Source organism: Delphinapterus leucas, chromosome 3, assembly GCF_059928025.1.
Source record: "Delphinapterus leucas isolate spDelLeu-1000000601 "Yukka" chromosome 3, BTC_Dleu_Yukka2, whole genome shotgun sequence".
In the NCBI taxonomy this organism is placed as follows: Eukaryota; Metazoa; Chordata; class Mammalia; order Artiodactyla; family Monodontidae; genus Delphinapterus; species Delphinapterus leucas.
Genome location: NC_143131.1, coordinates 137,762,438 through 137,782,996, shown reverse-complemented (window position 1 = coordinate 137,782,996; position 20,559 = coordinate 137,762,438).

The following is a 20,559-nucleotide window of genomic DNA, read 5'->3' as shown; positions in this document are numbered from 1 at the left end:
GTATCTGCCATACTGACAGTGATCTCCCCTCTTTAAAGATGCCATTATACTGTTTGAAATTAACTGTCTCCTGGGTAAATATACCCAAGGTTAGATTATCAAATCGTATTACTTCTAATGATCAGTATTCCTTAGAAATGGGCATGCTGCTTATATTTAATTAAGTGAGTTTGACTATGTTTCCTCCGGCTTGCTTGTGAGTTACTAATTAGTGATATTATTCATGTTTCAAAACAGTTAAATCAATGTGTTCTTTAGACCAATGCTCAGGACCCTTGTTTTGTTGTTGTTGTTGTTCAAGATCTCCAAAGTATGACTCATGTATAATGTCTTGAATTTTGAAGCATTGTCCAAAATAATCATTATGATTCACATCATGTAACCAGTAAGGAATGATTATTTCTTCTTCCTGTCTATGTCCTAGAGAGGGCAGGCAGATAAAATGTATTAATTCTTTGAAAAACTCATGTATGATGGAATAGAATAATACTGAGGCTGATGTTCACTTACAGCTATGCTTGGAATAATAACAGATCCTTCAGAAGTCCACATGGGAAGAAATTCTCATTGGACCCCATTTGTTGGGGAAGAGAGACATTGGAAAGATGAAAGAATTGCCCTGTGTTTCTTACTTTTCCTTAGTCATTCTGACTCATTGGTTTATAGTTGGACTGGAACCAGTACATAATATAATATATAAAAATTATATGGTGTATAAAGGCTTAAATAACAACTGGTGGGGGAAAGCATTTACCTAGGCATCTTCAAAGAGGATCATGATGATACAAAGACATTTTAAAATTAACTTTGGGAAATTATGGAATGATTTTAGGACAGTGATAATTGACATAATCACATACTTATTATGTGCCTACTGAATATGAGTTACAGTGTTAACCACTCGAGGCCTCTCTTGGAATAAAATTGGCACTAACACCAAAAGTGCCCTTTCTGGCTTCAAGGAGTTTATAGTAGCTTACTTGTATATATATATTTTATATATTTTGTATATTTCATTAAAATATTGGTTTTATTTGTTTTCTAGTTACAAAAGTAATATGTCTTACAGCACAAATTATTAGTAATTATAAGTGTAGCCCATTTTTATAAGTATACACTATATTTTATTTATGTGATTCCCCTATTGTTTGATATGTTATCATTAATCTTTCCTTTTTGTTAGAATAAACAATGATGTGATGGACATCCACTGAAAGTAAAAGTGTTGAGTGAGAAACCAAGCATGTTATAAAAATTTTCATACATATTGGCTAAAGTATGTTCCATATAGACTCTACCAATTTTAAATTTAAATCTATCTTGAATTCACTTCGGTATTTTTTTTTTTGACACAAGGATCTTACTGTTTTTTAATAGTCAGAAAATTAACCTAGAACCACTAGCAAGTTCATCTTTCCCTTGGCAACCTGAAGTGTCACCTTTATAACTAATTTAAATCTTATACTTACTTGAATCTAAATTTTCTATTTTGTTTCATTAATCAACGTGTCTATTCTTGTTGTAGGACCACATTGTTTTAATTATTACAGTTTCAAGACCAGTTAATATTGAATAAATTACTTCATACGTTAAAATCACATTTTTAATTTCTTGGTCAGATTCTTATCCAGATGATACAGGAGGTCAGAAGGGGTATGATAAGGACATTTTTAATTCACACCTGCTGTAACACCTTCCAAATATAGCAATCTCACTTCTTGTGAGAATGTCACCCAATACATTCTAAATGTATGCAGACTATTTTTCATAATGTACAGAAATTTTAAGCCTTGGCAAAAAGCTTCCTTTAGTCTATTTCTTGAAGATAATAAAAGTGAGAATACTAAAATCTTATGCAAGTTTTTATCCAACATCTTTTAATTTTGTTGGAAACGCAAAGGCTGTGTGACACAGTAGGTGAGTGGATAGCAGTTGAGTTTCAGCTTAACCAACTTATTAGTGTGTAACTTTGGTTAAACTTCTTAACCTTGTGAGTCTCATTTCCCAGTAAAAGTGGGGATATGAATAGTTTTTAATCTCATACCATTTTTCCAACTAGGCACTCAAAAAAGGTAGATATTATTTCGAATTCTCAAGTTGTCACAAATAAGAAAAATACAGGTTAGAGGAAGGCAGCTAGCTTTCTGAATATTTAGGATGGGTTTGATGGTGATAGACTCATATTAGGAGAAAGTCAGAAAGCCATCAACAGAAAGAAAAATAAGGAAATAATTTGTTTTTCAAGATTTATATATATTTTCTATTTTTTAGAAAATCCATTGTATAAAGCACTCTACAAGAATGCGGTTTTAAGGTTGTGTGTGTTTCTGACTGTGTGTTCTAACAGAAAAAAAAATACAGTGGTTTGGTGGGGTGAAAAAAGAACATAATGCTTAAGTGTGGGGAGTGACTATGCCTGAAGTTTAAAGAACATGGAACCGACATTTCTGACACATTTAAGATGTGTCATATTTTGACCTAAACCTTTACATTCAGAATCCTTTGTGCAACTTTTCCAATAATGCGTGTATTATGTTAAAATGAAAAAAAGAAAGAAAAAGGAAGGAAGGAAGGAAGAAAGAAAAAGAAAGAAAGGAAAGAAAGAAAGAAAAAGAAAGATAGAAAGAAAGAAGGGAGGGAGGGAGGGAGGGAGGGGAGAAGGAAGGGGAGTGTTTGTGTATTTATCTGCCCTGGTGAGTCAGGCTGGCCAGGGTTCCAGTGCAGGCCTCAGCTCCTGGTCCAGGCTGCTGTATTGACAGGAGCTGAGACTTGGCCACTGCCCTACTTTGTCAAGGAGACTTCAAATCACAGTCCCCTGAGCCTTGCGAGAGTGGAGAAAGCAGCTGAGCAGCATGCTTTGCTTGTGGTGTGAGAAATAGACCCTTGGCCAAAGGCACAGGCTGCAAACTCACAAACAACCCCACCCCCAGCTCGGCAGAGCTGCTGTCAGCTCTCATGAGCTCTTCTGACTCTGAGATTCCTGGGCTCTAACAATTGCTCTGTCCCCTCAGTCCTCCCGGCTCCTCCTACAGTTGGCTCCCTTTCCTGTGCGATGAGCTGTCACAGCTGGCCGATCAGACTGCCACCCAATCAGCTACTCCTTTTACCCAGACCCCTGACTGACCTTGTTCTGTCTTTGCCTTTCCCATTCTTCTGATCCTCCGGCAGTTGAATCTCCTACCCCTGCTGTCTGATCCCACCGCTTGTCTAGTCAGCACGTTAGACAGTTTGATTAGCTGCCCCTTCCCCTCACCCTGCCAGCTCTTCCTGCTGCTAGCAACTGTGCACAGGGCCTGCGAGTAACTCACTATAAATTCCTTCTGACCCTCCGTTTGTGCTGCTGGCTGATAACTTAATATATTTCTCGGCAACTCTCTGATCTGCTGTCTCCCTCTGCTGTAGTCCTCTGATGAGCCTCCTGAAGTCTTCCCTCTCTGTCACCTATGTGATTCTCTTGCTGTTAATTGAACCATCTGGTGTCCTGTGGCAGGCGCTTTTTCTTTAGCCCTTTGAGGCTAGGGTTACCTGGGTGGCTACCTATGGCAAGTAGTAACACTTGAGTGCAGGCAGAGTTCAAGCACCCATGTCACAGCTTCCCCCAAATCCCAAGAGCTGGTGTTGCTGTTTGACTCCTTGTATCTAGTGAGCTACATCAGCAGTTCCATCATTCTTCATGGGACAACCTGACTTTTAGGATTTTGTGACTAATTTTTGAGGTGTGTCCTGGGCATCATCTTCTTCCTCATTTTCCCTCTGAGTAATACATTATTATAGTCACAGCTCCTGACTGAGAATCTTTGAGGATTATTTGAATAAGAGGGGTGATACGATCTGCTTTACATACTGAAACCATTTTGTTGCTCGATGAAGAACTGTGGAAGCAGGGAAACTAGTTAGAAGGCTATTATATTGTTCCTAAAAATGAAGGTGGCTTGGATTAGAGGGGAGCTGTAAAAGGGATGAGAGATGGTCAGATTTGGGATATGTTTTGAAAGTAAAGACTGTAGAATTTACTGCTGGATTATGTGTGGTTGTGAAAAAAAGAGGAATCTAGAAAGTGTTTACTAAGTGAATAAATTGAATGAAAATTTGCTGGAGGGACCTTTTCAATGTTTAGCACAAGTACTTTGCACAGAGCACACTGTCTGGCACATATTAAATTTCCAATAAGTGGTAGGAATTATTTTTATTATTATCATTACTCTACAAGCACGTTTTAAACCCTAAATAGGTGAATGTATCAGGTAGTATTCTTGGTTCTATAATGAATATACATTTCAGAAAGACAACTTCCCTCATAATGGTTGGTCCATAGGTGATTAGTAGCTCTCCCTTGCTTTTGTCTATGTTTCTTTCTTAATAATTTACATTTTAGCAAACTTACCTCATATGTCTTATCTGTTCCACTTTTGATCTTCATTTTACCCTAGACTTGTTTCTGAATTCACCATCTTCCTTATTTCTGCTCTATTCCTTCACTTTTATTCTTTATGGAAGCTTGAGTCCATATGGAGTCCTCTTCTGCAACATTTTATACTCTTTCAACCTATTTGATATATCAGTTATGTTACATTAATTTTGTAAAATATCATAAATCTGTTGAAAAGAATAAAGTGGATTAATGTGGACTAACAACAGTGATTTTCCAAGTTAAAAAAAAGAGCAAGTTATAGAAAAAATACAAAGTAATGTCAACTGGAAAAAAGTGCACAACCTAGTTGAGAATTATTTTTTATTATTTGGCGGACATACTGAGGACTTAAGCCTGGGAAACAGTCTCTTAGTTAGCTCTGAGGGACTGTTCCAAAGAAGTAAGGGAAGAGCCAGGATATGTAGGAGTTTTTTCAAAAGAAACCAGGACTGTTAATTAAAGAAAAACAAACATCTCAGCTTACTGAATTTAGCCCTTTTCTGTATATGGTAAGATGAAAGAGTCTGGGCTCACTGAAATCATTTCTTTCATATGCACTTTAAGTATCTAGGGCCAATATCCTGTTTTCTCCATCCTGAATCCCCTCAGGGTACATCATCCGAGGTAGGGCAGGATGACTGCAGTGGCTGATGGCTTTATGGCCCCAACATCCTTTGTTTACTGATATGGCAGGTGATAATCTTTGTCCATAGTAGCATAAACTTGAATTCAATATGTTATAAAAGAATACTTTTTTATTTTATGAGAGATATAACTCTCATATCTAAAACAGTAGGCTAGATTACACTTTGCAAATCAACAAACTAAAGATCTCAATAGATTAAAACAAGAATTTAGTTCTCCCTCATGCCTTAAGTCCACCAAAGAGTAGAAGGGAACTCTACTTAATGCTGTCTTCACTACAGGACCCAAGGCATTGGGGCCTGGGGTTAATGGAAATGTTCACTTTTAAACTGTATACTTTTCCTCAATATGACATTTAACAAGGGATACACACAATATTCAGGAACTACTATGTAAATAAAAAAAATATTTTTCTGAGAAGGGAGCAAGGATAACATATAAAAGTTACATGAAAAGGCTTTTATATTATGAATAATTTTTCTTCTTTACATTTATTTTCTTAATTAAAAATCATATTATTTTAGAAGATAATTCAATGCTTTCGCATTATGCTGAATGCTTGTGGAACATTGGCTGTTTATGAAGCCAATTTTTTTATTTCCCTATAAAGCTTTTGCCCTTTCACTGAGTAATGGGGAAGAAGGATGATTGAGTTAGTTTGCAAGCAAGCAAGCATCCCTTCAAAAGAAGTGAAAACATAAAAAAGAATTTTTTTATAGTATCTAGCAAAAGATTTCTCTACTCCACTTCTTCTGCAAAAGGGCCCTAGTATAGATAGCTAAAGCTAATGTCTGTAAAGATGAGAGGAATTATTTTCTAGTGCTTTCTGTTAGTAAAGGCTGTGATGTCTGGAAATTACTAATGGCCAAAGTCTTTGCAGAAATTATTAGATGTCCAGAAGCATCTGGAAAATATAGGAACCTTGAGAGGGACAGAGTTTATTTTTTGGGAAACTCTGAAAGCCTCATTAAAATGGATCTAAAAGTGCCATGGCAGAAACAAGGTATCACTGGGATTTTCTGTCTTCATCCATTTTTTTCTAAGTCATCCCAGGTAGACTGGCAAAGATGAGGAACTGTATCTTGTTCTGTACTTCTAATTCCCTGTCTCTCCTTTTTTTTTTTTCCTTCCTGTTGCCTGACTACCTCTGTTTGCTCACCTTCTCTCTTAACTCTTTAAAAGCGGAAAGGTAATAATTATCTTATTGTCTCTGATCTTTATTTTCATATTCAGGAGATGGTCCTTGCTGATTATTTACATACTGCTGATTTTTTTTTAATTTCATAATATTTACTACTTAACAGATAAGAGGGAATTTCATTACGGGTTCCGCAGTAGAAATTGTTTTCTTATTTTAACATATTACCTTTCTTCATATAACCCAGAAATCAGGCTTATCATTGATTTTCAGCAAGTTACATGACTATATTTACCTTAGACCAATTAATATTTCAAGAAAAATATATTGAGCTATATGTGCTGTACAATGTTGAGCTAGGTTCTGAGGGCACAAAGAACAATAAGATGGGGCTTCTGCATTTGGAATGATAGCATCTGAGTAGAGAAATATAGAAAATAAACTAAGTGTAAAAAAAATATGGTAAATTTTCAAATAAAGTAGCATGTAATGGAAACATAGAAGGGAGGCCACCTAGTGGAAGCTCAGGTAAGCCTTTTACATACCTGAACCTAGAACTGGGTGTTAAAAGACAAAAGGGTTTTAGACAGAAAGCATCACCCAGAATTAATGGACCCTAAACCTAAATCTTGACATCTACCTATCTTCCCCATGTCCACCCACAAACAAACAAAAAAACACTGAATACCTTTCTGACATTTTTTCGCCATAATAACTCTCATTACTCCGTTCAAATCTTTACTGTTGACTCTTTCTTCAGAATTAGATGTTAGAAACTTCTCACTGTGAAAGCTACTCCAAGAAGTCCAGTTTACATTTATCTTTCAAGTTCCATTGGTATTTAGAAAACGTCTTTTTGAAACTTAAAACAATTTCAGAGGGACCAGGAGGAAGCATCTGTTTCACACTTGATTCTTTAACATCACAAGTTCATTGTTAACTCTAGCACACTGACCATTAGAGAAAGTAGGTAAAAAATACACTTTCTACACGGGACTGTAGAGATAAACCTTCTGAGTCTGTGAAAACACAGTGGGAAGCTCTCCATCTTTTTTAGTCAAGGCTTCTATGTCATAACAATTATTTGAGGTTGAAAATACCCCACAGAATTGTGTCAGAAGTGACTCAGAAGGATTCAGTTGGGCAAAGAAATTGGGCAAGTAGTATTTTCCACACATTACAATGTCCTTTTATTGATCAGTCAAGTAGTTCAGCAAATAGATATTGATAAACTAAGTGTTGATTTACCAGTATCTGGTCTAAATGCATTGAACCAGAGAGACAAATTCTGGTTCTTATAAGACCTATATGTTAGTCATTGATGACAATGAGCAAGTTAAACTGACAAAGAACAAGATAAATAAGCAAACAAATAAATAAACAAGTAAATAAATAAATGGCATAGCTTTGGAAGATTATTATAAAATGATCTGTGTGTAAAATGGAGAAAAGATTTTCTTACTGTCATGTCTAAGTATAGTGAATATTGGCTTTTCAAAAAAGTACCTCTATAGTCTTCACCCCCTTTTTCCTTTAGAGGAGGAATTTTGCGTTTCAAGTAGCTTTGGTGCAAGGTTGTACTACATGCTCTAGAACTAAAACTAAAAGGATCAGACTGTCTTTTACCTCAACCTGCGAGAACCAGGGCATAGAAAGGTGAATTAGCTTAGCTAATTGCATACTCCTGCCCAAAATTTTGAATCTTGATCAAATGATGCAAAGATGCTGTAGGATACTTTTAGAAATCATTCACTGCATCAGCTACAGAGGGGTGCCCAAACTTTTCTTTTTAAAAAGAAAAGGTTGGGGGAACCTTCAAGATGGCAGAGCAGTAAGATGTGGAGATCACCTTCCTCACCACAGATACATCAAAAATATATCTACATGTGGAACAACAGAACACCTACTGAACACTGGAAAAAGACCTCAGTCTTCCCAAAAGGCAAGAAACTCCTCACGTACCTGGGTAGTTCAAAAGAAAAAAGAAAAACACAGAGACAGAAGAATAGGGACAGGACCTGCACCTCTGGGAGGGAGCTGTGAAGGAGGAAAAGTTTCCACACTCTAGGAAGCCCCTTCACTGGTGGAGACGGGGGGTGGGCAGGGGAAAGCTTCAGAGCCACGGAGGAGAGCACAGCAAGAGGGGTGCAGAGGGCAAAGCAGAGAGATTCCTGCACAGAAGATCGCTGCCAACCACCACTCACCAGCCTGAGGCTTGTCTGCTCACCTACCGCAGCGGGCAGGGGCTGGGAGCTGAGGCTTGGGCTTCGGAGGTCAGATCCCAGGGAGAGGATTGGGGTTGGCTGCGTGAACACAGCCTGAGGGGGCTAGTGCGCCACAGCTAGCCAGGAGGGAGTCCGGGAAGAAGTCTGGAACTGTCTAAGAGGCAAGAGACCACTGTTTCAGGGTGTGCAAGGCAAGGGGATTCAGCGCACCACCTAAACGAGCTCCAGAGATGGGTGCGAGCCGTAGCTATCAGCATAGACACCAGAGACGGGCATGAAATGCTAAGGCTGCTGCTGCAGCCAGCAAGATGCCTGTGTGCAAGCATAGGTCACTGTCCACACCTCCCCTCCCAGGAGCCTGTGCAGCCTGCCACTGCCAGGGTCCCGTGATCCAAGGACAGATCCCCCGGGAGAACACACAGTGCACCTCAGGCTGTTGCAACATCATGATGGCCTCTGCCACCACAGGCTCGCCCTGCATTCCGTACCCCTCCCTCCCACCCACCCCCAGCCTGAGTGAGCCAGAGCCCCCCTAATCAACTGCTGCTTTAACCCTGTCCTGCCTGGGTGGGGAACAGATGCCCTCAGGTAACCTACATGCAGAGGTGGGGCCAAATCCAAAGCTGAACCCCAGGAGCTGTGCCAACAAAGAAGAGAAAGGGAAATCTCTCCCAGCAGTCTCAGGAGCACCCTGTTAAATCTCCGCAGTCAGCGTGATGTACCCTGCATCTGTGGAATACCTGAATAGACAATGAGTCATCCCAAAATTGAGGCGGTGGACTTTGGGAGCAACTGTAGACTTGGTGTTTTCTTTCTGCTTCTAATTCGTTCCTGGTTTTATGTTGATCTTAGTTTAGTATTTACAGCTTATTGTCACTGGTAGCATTGTTTACTGATTCGGTTGCCACTTCCTTTTATTTTTAAATATATATATATATTTTTTTCCTTTTTCTTTTCTTGTGAGTGTGTATGTGCATGCTTCTTTGTGTGATTTTGTCTGTATAGCTTTGCTTTTACTTTTGTCCTAGGGTTCTGTCTGTCCGTTTTGTTTTGTTTTTTTTTTAAAGTATAGTGTTTAGCACTTGCTGTCATTGGTGGATTTGTTTTTTGGTTTGGTTGCTCTCTCCTTTCCTTCCATTATTTTTCTTTCTTTTTTATTAATTTTTAATTTTTTATATTTAATAATAATTATTTTATTTTAATAGCTTTATTTTATTTTATTTTTTCTTTCTTTCTTTCTTTTCTTTTTCCCTTTTTTTCTGAGCCGTGTGGCTAACAGGGTCTTGGTGCTCCGGCCAGGTGTGAGGCCTAAGCCTCTGAGGTGGGAGAGCTGAGTTCAGGACATTGGTCAACCAGAAACCCCCCAGCCCCACATAATATCAAACATCGACAGCTCTCCCAGAGATCTCCATCTCAACACTAAGACCCAGCTTCACTCAATGACCAGTGAGCTACAGTGCGGGACACCCTATGCCAAACAACTAGCAAGACAGGAACACAACCCCACCCATTAGCAGAGAGGCTGCCTAAAATCATAAAAAGGTCACAGACAGCCCAAAACATGCCACCGGACGCAGTTCTGCCCACCAGAAAGGCAAGATCCAGCCTCACCCACCAGAACACAGGCACTAGTCCACTCCACCAGGGAGCCTACAAAGCCCCCTTAACCAACCTTACCCACTGGGGGCAGACACCAAAATCAACGTGAACTATGAACTGGCAGCCTGCAAAATGGAGACCCCAAACACAGTAAGTTAAGCAAAATTAGAAGACAGAGAAATACACAGCAGATTAAAAAGCAAGTTAAAATCCCACCAGACCAAACAAATGAGGAAATAGGCAGTCTACCTGAAAAAGAATTCAGAGTAATGATAGTAAAGATGATCCAAATTCTTGGAAATAGAATGGAGAAAACACAAGAAACATATAACAAGGACCTAGAAAAACTAAAGAGCAAAAAACAATGATGAACGACGTAATAAATGAACTTAAAAATTCTCTAGAACGAATCAGTAGCAGAATAACTGAGGCAGAAGCGTGGATAAGTGAATTGGAAGATAAAATAATGGAAATAACTACTGCAGAGCAGGATAAAGAAAAAAGAATGAAAAGAATTGAGGACAGTCTCAGAGACATCTGGGACAACATTAAATGCACCAACATTCGAATTATAAGGGTCCCAGAAGAAGAAGAGAAAAAAAAGGGACTGAGAAAATATTTGAAGAGATTATAGTTGAAAAGATCCCTGATACAGGAAAGGAAATTGTCAATCAAGCCAGAAAGCACAGAAAGTCCCATACAGGACAAATCCAAGGAGAAGCACACCAAGACACATATTAATCAAACTGTCAAAAATTAAATTCAAAGAAAAAATATTAAAAGCAGCAAGGGAAAAACAACAAATAACGTACAAGGGAATCCCCATAAGGTTAACAGCTGATCTTTCAGCAGAAACTCTGCAAGCCAGAAGGGAGTGGCAGGACATATTTAAAGTGACGAAAGGGAAAAACCTACAACCAAGATTACCCAGCAAGGATCTCATTCAGATTCGACGGAAAAATTAAAACCTTTACAGACAAGCAAAAGCTAAGAGAATTCAGCACCGCCAAACCAGCTTTACAACAAATGCTAAAGGAACTTCTCTAGGCAGGAAACACAATAGAAGGAAAAGACCTACAAAAACAAACCCAAAACAATTAAGAAAATGGTAATAGGAAAATACATATCGATAACTACCTTAAATGTAAATGGATTAAAGGCTCCAGCCAAACAACATAGACTGGCCGAATGGATACAAAACCAAAACCCATATATATGCTGTCTACAAGAGACCCCCTTCAGACCTATGTAAACATACAGACTGAAAGTTAGGGGATGGAAAAAGATATTCCATGCAAATGGAAATCAAAAGAAAGCTGGAGTAGCAATTCTCATATCAGACAAAATAGACTATAAAATAAAGACTATTACAAGAGACAAAGAAGGACACTACATAATGATCAAGGGATCGATCCTAGAAGAAGATATAATAATTGTAAATATTTATGCACCCAACATAGGAGCACCTCAATACATAAGGCAAATACTAACAGCCATAAAAGGAGAAATCGACAGTAACATAATCATAGTAGGGGACTTTGTAACACTCCACTTGCACCAATGGACAGATAATCCAAAATGAAAATAAATAAGGAAACACAAGCTTTAAATGATACATTAAACAAGATGGACTTAATTGATATTTATAGGACATTCCATCCAAAAACAACAGAATACACATTTTTCTCAAGTGCTCGTGGAACATTCTCCAGGATAGATCACATCTTGGGTCACAAATCAAGCCTTGGTAAATTTAAGAAAATGGAAATCATATCAAGTATCTTTTCCGACCACAGTACTATCATACTGGATATCAACTCAGGGAAAAATCTGTAAAAAATACAAACAAATGAAGTCTAAACAATACACTAATTAATAACCAACAGATCACTGAAGAAGTCAAAGAGGAAATCAAAAAATACCTAGAAACAAATGACAATGAAAACATGACAACCGAAAACCTATGGGATGCAGCAAAATCAGTTCTAAGAGGGAAGTTTATAGCAATACAATCCGACCTCAAGAATCAAGAAACATCTCAAATAAACAACCTAACCTTACACCTAAAGCAATTAGAGAAAGAAGAAGAAAAAATCTCCAAAGTTAACAGAAGGAAAGAAATTGTAAAGATCAGATCAGAAATAAAAAGAAATGAAGGGGCTTCCCTGGTGGCGCAGTGGTTGAGAGTCTGCCTGCCAATGCAGGGGACACGAGTTCATACCCGGGCCCAGGAAGATCCCACATGCCGCAGAGCAGCTGGGCCCATGAACCATGGCTGCTGAGCCTGCGCATCCTGCGTGTCCGGAGCCTGTGCTCCACAACGGGAGAGGCCACAACAGTAAGAGGCCCGTGTACCGCAAAAAAAAAAAAAAAAAAAGAAATGAAGGAAATGATAGCAAAAATCAATAAAACTAAAAGCTGGTTCTTTAAGAAGACAAACAAAATTGATGAACCATTAGCCAGACTCATCAAGAAAAAAAAGGAGGAAGACTCAATTCAATAGAATTATAAATGGAAAAGGAGAGGTAACAACTGACACTGCAGAAATACAAAGATCAGGAGAGATTACTACAAGCAACTATATGCCAATAAAATGGACAACCTGGAAGAAATAGACACATTCTTAGAAAAGCACAACCTTCCAAGACTGAACCAGGAAGAAATAGAAAATATAAACAGACCAATCACAAGGACTGAAATTGAGACTGATTAAAAATCTTCCAACAGGGCTTCCCTGGTGGCGCAGTGGTTGAGAGTCTGCCTGCCGATGCAGGGGACACGGGTTCGTGCCCCGGTCTGGGAATATCCCACATGCCGCAGAGCAGCTGTGCCCGTGAGCCATGGCTGCTGAGCCTGTGCATCTGGAGGATACAGGATGCATTGCTGTGCAACGGGAGAGGCCACAACAGTGAGAGGCCCACGTACTGCAAAAAAAAAAAAAAATCTTCCAACAAACAAAAGCCCCAGAACAGATGGCTTCACAGGTGAATTTTATCAAGCATTTCAGAAGAGCTAACACCTATCCCTCTGAAACTCTTCCAAAATTTAGCAGAGGGAGAAACACCCAAAACTCATTCTATGAGGCCATCATCACCCTGATACCAAAACCAGACAAAGATGTCACAAAGAAAGAAAACTACAGGCCAGTATCAGTGATGAACATAAATGCAAAAATCCTCCACAAAATACTAGCAAACAGAATCCAACAGCACATTAAAAGGATCATACACCATGAGCAAGTGGGGTTTATCCCAGGGATGCAAGGATTCTTCAGTATACGCAAATCAATCAATGTGAAAACCGTAATTACAAATTGAAGGATAAAAACCATATGATCAACTCAACAGATGCAGAAAAAGCTTTCAACAAAATTCAACACCCATTTATGATAGAAACCCTCCAGAAAGTAGGCATAGAGGGAACTTAACCTCAACATAATAAAGGCCATATATGACAACCCCACAGCCAACATCATTCTCAATGGTGAAAAATTGAAACCATTTCCTCTAAGATCAGGAACATGACATGGTTGCCCACTCTCACCACTGTTATTCAACGTAGTTCTGGAAGTTTTAGCCACAGCAATCAGAGAAGGAAAAGAAATGAAAGGTATCCAAATTGGAAAAGAAGAAGTAAAACTGTCACTGTTTGCAGGTGACATAATAGTATACATAGAGAATCCTAAAGATGATATCAGAAAGCTGCTAGAGCTAATCATTGAATTTGGTAAAGTAGCAGGATACAAAATTAATGCACACAAATCTCTTGCATTCCTATACACTAATGATGAAAAATCTGAAAGAGAAATTAAGGAAACACTCCCATTTACCATTGCAACAAAAAGAATAAAATACCTAGACATAAACCTACCTAAGGAGACAAAACCTGTATGCAGATAACTATAAGACACTGATGAAAGAAATTAAAGATGATACAAACAGATGGAGAGATATGCCATGTTGTTCGATTCGAAGAATCAACATTGTGAAAATGACTATACTACCCAAAGCAATCTACAGATTCAGTGCAATCCCTATCAAACTGCCAATGGCATTTTTCACACAACTAGAACAAAAAATTTCACAATTTGTGTGGAAACACAAAACACCCCAAATAGCCAAAGCAATCTTGAGAAAGAAAAACGGAGCTGGAGGAATCAGGCTCCCTTACTTCAGACTATACTACAAAGCTACAGTAATGAAGACAGTATGGTACTAGCACAAAAACAGAAATTTAGATTAATGGAACAGGATAGAAAGCCCAGAGATAAACCCCTGCACATATGGTCACCTTATCTTTGGTAAAGGAGGCAAGAACATACAGTGGAGACAAGACAGCCTCTTCAATAAGTGGTGCTGGGAAAACTGGACAGCTACATGTACAAGAATGAAATTAGGACACTCTCTAAGACCATTCACAAAAATAAATGCAAAATGGATTAAAGACCTAAATGTAAGGCCAGACATTATAAAACTCTTAGAGGAAATCATAGGCAGAACGCTTTATGATATAAATCACAGCAAGATCCTTTTTGACCTACCTCCTAGAGAAATGGAAATAAAAACAAAAAAAACATATGGCACCTAATGAAACTTAAAAGCTTTTGATCAGCAAAGGAGACCATAAACAAGATGAAAAGACAATCCTTGAATGGGAGCAAATATTTGCTAATGAAGCAACTGACAAATGATTAATCTCCAAAATATACAAGCAGCTTATATGGCTCAATATCAAAAAAACAATACAATCCCACAATCGGCAGAAGACCTAAATAGACATTTTTCCAAAGAATATATACACATTGCCAACACACACATGAAATGAAGCTCACCATCACTAATTATTCAAGAAATGCAAATCAAAACTAAAATGAGGTATCACCTCACACCAGTCAGAATGGCCATCATTAAAAAATCTGCAAACAGTAGATGCTGGAGAGGGTGTGGAGTAAGGGGAACCCTCTTGCACTTTTGGTGGGAATGTTAATTGATACCACCACTATGGAAAACAGTATGAAGGTTCCTTAAAAAAACTAGGAATAGAACTAGCATACGACCCAGCATTCCCACTACTGGGCATATGCCCTGAGAAAACCATAAGTCAAAAAGAGCCATGTACCACAATGTTCATTGCCACTCTATTTACAGTAGCCAGGACATGGAAGCAACCTCAGTGTCCATTGACAGGTGAATGGATAAAAATGATGTGGCACATATATACAATGGAATATTACTCAGCCGTAAAAAGAAATGAAGTTATTTGTAGTGAGGTGAATGGAGCTAGAGTCTGTCATACAGAGTGAAGTAAGTCAGAAAGAGAAAAACAAATACCATATGCTAACACATATATATGGAATCAAAAATAAAATGCTTCTGAAGAACCTAGGGGCAGGACAGGAATAAAATCGCAGATGTAGAGAATGGACATGAGGACACGGGGAAGGGGAAGTTACCGTAAGCTGGGACGAAGTTAGAGAGTGGCATGGACATATATACACTGCCAAATGTAAAATGGATTGCTAAAGGGAAGCAGCCACATAGCACATTGAGATCAGTTCAGTGCTTTGTATCCACCTAGAAGGGTGGGTTAGGGAGTGTGGGAGGGAGACACAAGAGGGAGGATATATGGGCGTATATGTGTACATATAGCTGATTCACTTTGTTATACAGCAGAAACTAACACACCGTTGTAAAGCAATTATACTCCAATAAAGATGTAAAAAAATAATAAAGAAATAAAAATTAAAATGTAATATTTTAAAAAATAGATAAATAAAATTTTTAAACAAAAAGAAAGAAAAAGCCAGTTTTCTGTTCAATAGCTGTCCACCCTAACATGAAACTTTGTTTTCTAAGTCTGAGTCTCCAAACTTCCAGTGCTCTCTGGAGTCATCATTTTACTCAAATAGATATCCATCCACTTGCTTGCAGCTACCAGAGTTGGTTTCTGTTGCTGACAGTAAATGTAACTTAACTAAAAAACTAGGTTATGTACTTCTACCATTTGAAATGTATCTGTCATACAGATACATTCCTGATGGTCTGATGGTTGGAATTACCTCCAGTTAGCTCTGCTGTATTTCACATACCTGTGTCTCCCTCAAAAACCTAGACATTATATCTCCCTCGGAAGCCTATCTTATTTACTGAGAAAAATAATTTAGATAGCAGAGAGGTTTTCACATGGGATCTTGAAGATGTATTTTCATTTCCCCCAACGGTTATGATGATAATGCCTTGCTCTTCTTTCTGTAATCTATAATTAAGGAGATAGACATTTCGGGGGTTTCTCTGAGAGGTAACTTGGTTGTTCCTACATCTTCAGCAGTTTTTTAAACTACTTGTAAAGGAACTATGTATGTAGAGGTGAACAAAAATATATTTAGACGATGTCTTAATATCATCCCATACTTAGAACTTTGGATTTTATATTATGCTGTGTGTTATATAGTATCAGTATGTATAATGTACTATATAATATATATTTTATTATTAAAATGGATAATGATTATTTCATATAATTATATTATGTACTTCTATATTAACATTATAATACAAGGCTATACATATTGTCAGTATTAAGTAGTTTGTGTTCTATGGACAATAGAGCCTTTAAATTTTCCTTTATCATATATAGTTAGAAAGCAATTATTGAATGCCACCATTGTTTTCCTTGTCTTCAATATAAGTGCTGTAGAAAGAATATAAAAATAAAATAGAAGACCCAAGCAATACGCTTAAGGAATTTAAGTGTTTTTCGATGTGTTTTAGAAAGGAACAGAGAGAGAGAGAGAGAGAGAGAGGGAGGGAGGGAGGGAGGGAGGGAGGAACATCTTGCATGTGAATCTATGAAATGTGTGTGTGTGTACACATACACAATTACATACATGTAATGTATATATATTCACATATATATTCAGTGATTTTAAACAGCATAATTTAAAAAATTTGTGTTGATTCTGGACCAACAATCTTTACAGTAGAAAATGTGTTTTGACCTTTTAGAAAACATTTGCAATGCCATGATACATACTTTAGTTTGAAGTACTGCAAATGTCATTTTCTTGTGGTTATTTGAAGGAAGGGGAGTAGTTTCTAGAAAAAGAAAGGCATTTTATGAGATTAAGTAGAAAATGAATAGTCTTTTTTTTTTTTTTAGCTAGAATGCTTACCTTTAATTTCCTGATTCCTTCTCAGTTCCTTCATAAACAAAGAAAAAAAGTCACAAATTGAAAATGGATGGTTCATCTGCAGTGAAATGTGGTCTTTGTGATTGTTGATAAATAAGCAAGTTAACTCACAGGATTTCATCCACTATGCTGGAGGAAGTATTATTGAGAGTACAGTGAAATGGAATTTTGTGGGATGGGATATGACTGATACACTCCATTGAGTTTATTTTGATTGAAGCCCAAAGTACTGAATAATTTGATCTTTCTCTTGTTTGTAATTTAGAAACAATAATAACAAATGAAGAATTCTTATAAGTATCTGATTAAACAATGATGGCAGTTGCCAAACCCAGTGAATGTCAAATATGATTCCGTTCTGCTCCATCAAGGGCCTACAGTGGATAAAAAAAAGTGTTTATTCTGGGAGTAGACAATTTGAGTCACTCAGTTTGACTGATGTAAGATATTCCATTGACTTTAAGAAATGTTGGGGGGCTTCCCTGGTGGTGTAGTGGTTGAGAGTCCGCCTGCCAGTGCAGGGGACACGGGTTCGTGCCCCGGTCTGGGAAGATCCCACATGCCGCGGAGCGGCTGGGCCCGTGAGCCATGGCCACTGAGCCTGTGCGTCGGAGCCTGTGCTCCGCAACAGGAGAGGCCACAGCAGTGAGAGGCCTGCGTACCACAAAAAAAAAAAAAAAAAAAAAAAGAAATGTTGGGTATTGCAATTTTATTTTTGGTGTTCCTGTTGCAGGGCATTTATGATTCTCATTATGTTTTACTTTAATCAGTGTTAGCCCAGTGGCTTTTTCTTTTAGGCTCTAAACAAATATTTGTTTAATGAATTAACCAGCTATATTGAAATTAGTTCCTGTTTCCTGAGGACATATCAAGAGGAAACACTGGTAAAAGGAAGAGGCAGCCCTTGAGTAAATGAGAATCTGGGAAAGTTACCCTGGTACAGTGGGATGGTAAAAAATAGCATGCAACTTGATGAACATATTCTTGAGTGCTTGAATTGGTTACCTGATCAAAATATGAATTTCAATTTTACTGTTGGATTCAGTCCTAAGACAGACCTAGACCTTGAATGTTTTAGGGTGTGGAGAGGTGGGTTTTTACTCTGGCTGTATTCTGCTCTTTCCATGTGACATAAAGCCACACCTTACACTCTCCGATTCTGAGTAATATTCTATCTTAGGCCTGGTGGAGGTAGGGAAGCATTAAAAATGGTATTTATCAAAGGGGTCATGACTCAAAAGTAATAGTAAAACCAGCCAGCTCATATTGAGAGACTTAAAATGAAGTTACTTCCATGGTAGTACCATTCATATACTCAGCATATAATCCCAAAGTGTCCTTTTAACAGCAGAATTATATAGCACAGGCAAGGCACTGCTTATAAGGGAAAATGTTGGAGGAATTTAGTCATGATTCTTTTCTCAAGAGTAAAGAAGTCTATATAAAAGATCCATGTAATCGAGAAAACATATTCTGGCAATGTTTTTTTTCATAAAATAATAACCAGTGGGCAACATCACCCCACGTATGCTAGTTTGAAGGGAAAAACGAAAGACAGCCAAAGCTTTAGAATGATGTGAGGTAGCATATACTGTATATAAGAAAATACCTACATATAATTTGCATTTTAATATTTGTTTCCTCATTCTTCCTAGCTCATTTTCAGTAGGCATGCCTACCAGTAGGGCTGTACTGATTGTTTGTGGCTGCCCGGTGTCTTCTGATGGTGCTGGTACCATAACGGTTGCTCAGTTTTTGACTGTCACTTCTGCTTTCTTCCATCCATGCATCTGTTGATGGTTTACTATGTGCAAGCAGCATAGTTGGTGCTAGATTTACAGTGGTTAACAAATAGATACCAGAGTCTTAGTCCTCACGGAGCTCATGACATGATGTGACAAAAACTGTACAATTGACAATTTTAGTAGCTTTTGTTTAGCGTTCACAGCCCCTCTATTATGTCAGTACAGTGATTTACTTCAGTCTACTACTGAGGATACTAAGGCACTAAAAAATTTTAAAAACTTAGCCACGGTCACACTTGTTTCTGTTTATTAAAGATTTGTCTATTGCTGAAAATTCTTTAAATAGGACGTTAATATTACTTTCTATATTATAATAACCTGATAATCTAATATTGCATTTAGAAGCCTTCTGGCTTCAAATCCAAAAGTTTTACTCCAACCGACTTATTCACGGAGGTTATGGTCACCCAGGCTGGCGGGGACAGGGACTGCACCTCTAAATGATGGCTCAGAACCTAATTTCTCTCACTCTTGAGCTCTCAGCTCTCTCTCACTGATCCACTCCGAGAGGTTCTTTCCCTGTGATCACTTAATGGCAGACAGAGGTACCAGGGCAGAATCTTTCCAACTTCAGCTTTGATCTTTCAGAGCAAAGATCTTTTCTGGTATTCTTAGCAAAGAGCCTAGTATTTAATCTGCCCTATTTAAACTGTCCTGACTTAAACCAGCATGTTCTCACCCTGATTCATGTGAACTGAAAGGATGTGCATGGGGGAGGATCATCCCCATACAAAAACTGAGGGTGTTTGTAGAAGCAGAATACCTTCCACATGGGCAAACATAAATGAAACACTACACGCATGATGGACCTGATGTTCATCTGCTCTCCAGCTGGCCTCACTCCCCTTCCAGGCAAGTCCCGTCAGAAGTCCTGACCAACTCCCAAGTCTCAGGAGTAGCCAAATCAGGGCAGTAGAGAGGGAAGACACACTTGAAACTTTAGACCACAGGAAGTTATGATCAAGTGCACCATCACTTTAAGTGGCAGGGATTAAAGCAGTGCTGAAGCTTCCTGCTTGTATCCTCTCAGGCATTACCACTGTCATGCACAATTGCCCTTACTTCCTGCTGAGGATTCTTTCTGGCATCCAGAGCCTGCTCTCCCCAGGCTGCTGCAAGCTTGAATGGCCAGAGAATTAACACTTAGCTAGTGATCCCTGATAAGATGGCTCTGAGACACGGGTGCCATGCTGGCCCCCAGCTTCATCCTAGTGGGGACTGAGATCCAGTTAGTTGACATGAAAATGTGAACTTTGTGGGCTCTCTTTCCTTCTCTGTCTCATTTCCCTGTTCCTCTGTCAGGGTCTCCCAGGGTCACCTCCCAAATAAACCACCTGTCCTTGAACTGTTGTCTTGGGACCTGCAAATAATCGCATAGACAGTGATCACATAGGATCCAGCCTTTTAAATACATTCTCAAAATACTTTAATTGTCATAAACTTCTTGTAAAAGTATAAAAAGCAAGGGGGAGAGGGATGCGTAATGTCCTTCCCAGACATCCACTTAAAATGTTTCCTATAACGAATACAAATGACATACCTTCATT